Below are 4,414 nucleotides of genomic sequence, written 5' to 3' on the forward strand. Positions count from 1 at the left end.
CAGCTGCCACGGGAGTTGCGATGGTGGTGACGGGGGCGGGCGGTTGCAGCCCATAGTGCCCCGCGAGGAAGGTGCGGATGCCCTGGACCGCCTGAGTCAGGTCCTGAAGCGCCGCCGTTATCTGCTCCGGGGTGAGCACGGCAGGGCGGGCGCGGGTGGCATCCAGGTGACGGACGAGACCGGCTCGGTCAGGGACGGCGTGCTGGTCGCGGTGGTCATCGGCGACGAGGATGCGATCGGCAACGGGAGGGAGAGGGTGGGCGGTGGCGCGGACATGATCGAGCCTGAGACACCTGATACTAGGTTGATAGGAGCTGGGATCCTACCAGGTCTAGCTCGTAGGTTATAGGGGTAGAAGGGGGCTTGGCGTGGAGGAAGACGAGGTCACCGGCGCTGGGGCGCCGTCGCGCCAGAGAGAGAGGGCGCAGGAGGCGGCGGCTAGGGTTAGGTCTCCCGGCTCCCTTCAGAAAGCCGAGCAAATATGATTGCTTCTGCTTAACTTCAAACGAGTCCTTACATGAGTTTATATAATCTTCAAATACGATAACTGGGCTAAGTCCCTAATAACGATAAGATAACTGGGCCAGGCCCCTAACTGCCTGGGCTGTAGTATATGCTGGTCATAACAAAAACAAATATTAGCAGTGCCCACTATTGCACTGTTATAATTCAGTCGTCTAATCATTAGTACACTTTTTTGGCAATAATTTTCACTAAACGGACACCAGAATTGTTTACTTCTTGATCAAATAATTGCAATAGAGTATCTGTTTTTCCTCTTATCTGTGTTACACTAGTGCCACCTGAAAGCACACTTTCCCCGCAAAAAAAAAGAACACGGTTTAATTTTTGATTTATTTGCAGTACTACCTCAAAGCGCAGTTTGGTTACAGCAAAGACGAGTTTGCTAATCTAATGCTGATTGCCGGTGCTGCGGGAATGATCTCACAGGTACCAATACCATTGTAACTGCAGACCAGCTTGATGCCTTGAGTTTCTACCCATGTGGCCATGTCAACGCTCCGTAGCTGTTTTTCCTATAAAAAAGATCAAGGCTGAAAGAGTACTTATTCATATTCTTGTATGCATTCTACCTTTTATTTGACTTCCTGTAACACCTTTGCAGTTAACAGTAATGCCAATATTTGCTCCAATCGTTGGTGAGGATGCACTCATGTAAAAGCCCTTTGTTAAATCTTTTCTCTTACTTGCTGAAGTTTTTAGGATACCACGGTTTTGATCGTTGAATAATTTTCATATATTTGCAGGTTTTCCTATATGGCATCGCATGGTCGTACTGGGTACTTCCTATGGCCTTTGCAATTGCTTCCATACTTTGGTGCATTTGTCAGTTGCTGTGTCGACACAGCAGCAACAATAACATACGTAGATCTGCCGCAGTGCAGTACTGTATTTCTACTTTATGTTCTCTAACGTTGCCGTAATTATCTCACAGGTACCATATTTTGCTGCAGCGTTTATAATTTTGAGTGCTTTTGTTCACCCATCTGTAAGCCATATTTTGCTCAGCTTTTCGTTTTCACTTCCGAGAAATTCAAAAGAAACTTGATGATCTTTTCAACTTCTGTAGATAAGGACCAATGTGTCAAAAAGTGTTGGATCAAATGAGCAGGTAACTTGACTAGTTGCTGATGTTTGTCTTTTATTACCCAACAGTTTACACTTGTGAGTTTGCTCATCAAAACTATTGGTTGGTGTCCCCTTCCAGGGAATTGCTCAAGGTTGTATATCTGGAATTAGTTCTTTTGCCAGCATATTAGCTCCACTTGTCTTTACTCCCTTGACAGGTAAGGGAACATAAATTAACGGATGCAAGTTTTTCAGTCTTGGTTTCCCAAATGGTATAGAATTGAAATTAATTATCTTGTTTCCTTGTGTCAGCATGGTTCCTTTCAGAAACAACGCCATTCAACTTCAAAGGCTTCAGCATTATGGTTGCTGGTTTTTGTACGGTAGGCCTACAGTGGAACACCTTTCTGAATTCTGTTCAATTCGAAATTTATTTACCACATGTTACTAAAGATTTGATGAGCTTTTGTGCAGCTCATTGCCTTTGTCATCAGCATTAGGATGCGCGCAGCGAGATGTGGAGTTAGCGAGAAAGTGAGCCTTGTGCAGCATGAGCAAGCATGACATACACTACACAACACCCTGGTTAAGAGTGGCTTGCTCCATGCTTCCAGGAGAATGAATGACCCTCGACATGCAAAAGCACCTTTCTCTATTACATGAACGCTGCAAGCGTTGAATTGGCAGTGTCATGAGTTTAGCCTCGTGTAAACCTCCTACTGTCTTACCAGTACATAGCTGACCGGAATAGTTAACTGTATGTAGCTTGCTTCAGAAAGGGGGTCAGTGGGTAAGCACTTAGCATTCAGAGTTGGCGCAGTTCTGTTTCTGAATGCGGAATGTATGGTGGATGAATTACAAAGTACGTACTAGTACATCCATTCCTAAATATAAGATGTTTTGGCAGTTAATTTAAACTGCCAAAACGCTCGTATTTAGGAACAAAGGTAGCAATATGTAAATACAACGATTTCTGGTGATAAATTGGACTCGTTTGAATACACAGGAAGCACTCGATAGAGGAAGTGTAGCTTGTTAAAAACCATGGAGAATGCTGGAGAAACACGCCGGACTTGCGTGGTTGTGCCGTGCTTCCGGGAGATTGAATCGCCCTCTGCATGCAAACGCGCCTTTCTTTGAGACATTAACACTTGCAGATGACAAGGCCGCATTTGGTAGCCTGCATTAGATAGTGGGAGAAATTGGGTCACCTCCCACTGAATCGGCCGCCTTATATAGCCACCCGGGCTCACCGCCCAAACTTCCCCCTCCCCCCTCCCTCCCGAGCACGTAAATGACGCGTCTCCTCTGGCCGCCAGTAGACGGCGGCGACGATTGGTCTTCCTCCTCTTCTCCGACATGTTGCACGCCTCCATCTAGCTTCACCTATGGTTGTAAGTTCGATCAATCTCTCCTCCCTACCCCTTCCAGCTTAGATTTGTGAAGCATGTGATAGCATTGTAGATTATTGATCCGTGAGAATGTGATGTTGTGGTAGCTACTGGTGATGAATTGGTAGCATGCTAGGTGTTGCTTGTAGGCTTTGAGATGTTGATGTTGTTTTCCATGTCAAAAAGAATGATACTATGGTAGATATGATACTAGCTTGTGAATCAGAGCATGTGTAGTATGGTAGTTTGCAAGTATGTACGTGTGGTTAGTGTGTTGAACTACATGGCATCACCGGCGGAGCTTCAGCAAGGCTCAATGGGCCGTGGCCCGCCCATGGCTAGAGCATTTTTTATAGAACCTAGCCCACAAAGCTGACCTACATGCAGAGCAGGAAAGCAATAGCCTCACTGAAGGATTCGTTCGATCATTCCTCAATAAAGGCACTCAGAGGAGGAGCACAGGGCCCGACAGCGCACATCAGCCGTCGGCTGCCATGGCGCTCGCCACCGTTGTCGAATGTCATGGCTTATTTTGTGCGCTCTGGCCCGCCCAACTTTTCTTTTGTAGCTCCACCACTGCATGGTATTGTATGAGCGCGAAGACCAGTCATAAGGTGGTGTGTTGAACTTCATGATCCATGTGCACTATGCTCACTGTTCATGTGCGGTGGTCTTTCTTACTGTCCATGCGTAGTGTGTTCCACTAGTCCTAATGCTAAGGCTAGCTTTTAGGGCATGAGTGCGCAAGTGTTTAGTCAGGCCATTGTCTTGTCCGAGAGTCAATTTCCGCCGTCCTATGCTAAGGACTCCTAGTCTATGACCGAGAAACAGGTGCCTCTAGATTCAAATGTCTTGAGGGGGTCTGCTACTCCTCCAAGATATGTGTTGGTTAAGCCCAATGCTGCTGCTGCTACACATAAGGAAGCCATGAAGGTCGGGAAAGCAAAGATGACTGCGAGGGGAACTCAAATGAATGGCAATCGTTCATGTCCCATCATGCTTAAGTTTTTCTGTTCCATGTGTAGTGTGTTCCTTTTCTTGCTACTTGAATTGTTGTTATTTTGCCATGCTACTAGTGTGTGGTGTATATAGGAATGGTTTCAGAGATTTACAGTTCATGGAGAACAAGTGACCCGTTACAGAGATGCTTACTTCAAATTTGTGCTCAAGCAGACGAGCAATGGTAAAAATAGGCAAGCCTCATGATCAATTTGGCCTGTGTGGGATGCAATTTTTCATCATCATTAATAGGCAAGCCACCAAACCATACACACAAATACAAGGGGTAAAAAACCATGTAAAGTTACCCCAAACGAGTACGGTCGAACATATATAGCTGACGGAACTACCGAGGTGTAGCTTTGCTTCAGAAAAGAAAGGGCATGACGGGCGAGCAGTTTTGCCTAATGCGATTTCTGAATTCGGATGCGTGG

General features: G+C 46.1%; 1 pseudogene; it reads left to right on the forward strand.

Moving 5' to 3' along the window:
- The window catches only part of LOC119317381, a 6,274-nt pseudogene extending 3,681 nt beyond the window's left edge, over positions 1-2,593 (forward strand).
- The last annotated feature ends 1,821 nt before the right edge of the window (positions 2,594-4,414 follow it).

Source organism: Triticum dicoccoides, chromosome 6A, assembly GCF_002162155.2.
Source record: "Triticum dicoccoides isolate Atlit2015 ecotype Zavitan chromosome 6A, WEW_v2.0, whole genome shotgun sequence".
NCBI classification, from domain to species: Eukaryota; Viridiplantae; Streptophyta; class Magnoliopsida; order Poales; family Poaceae; genus Triticum; species Triticum dicoccoides.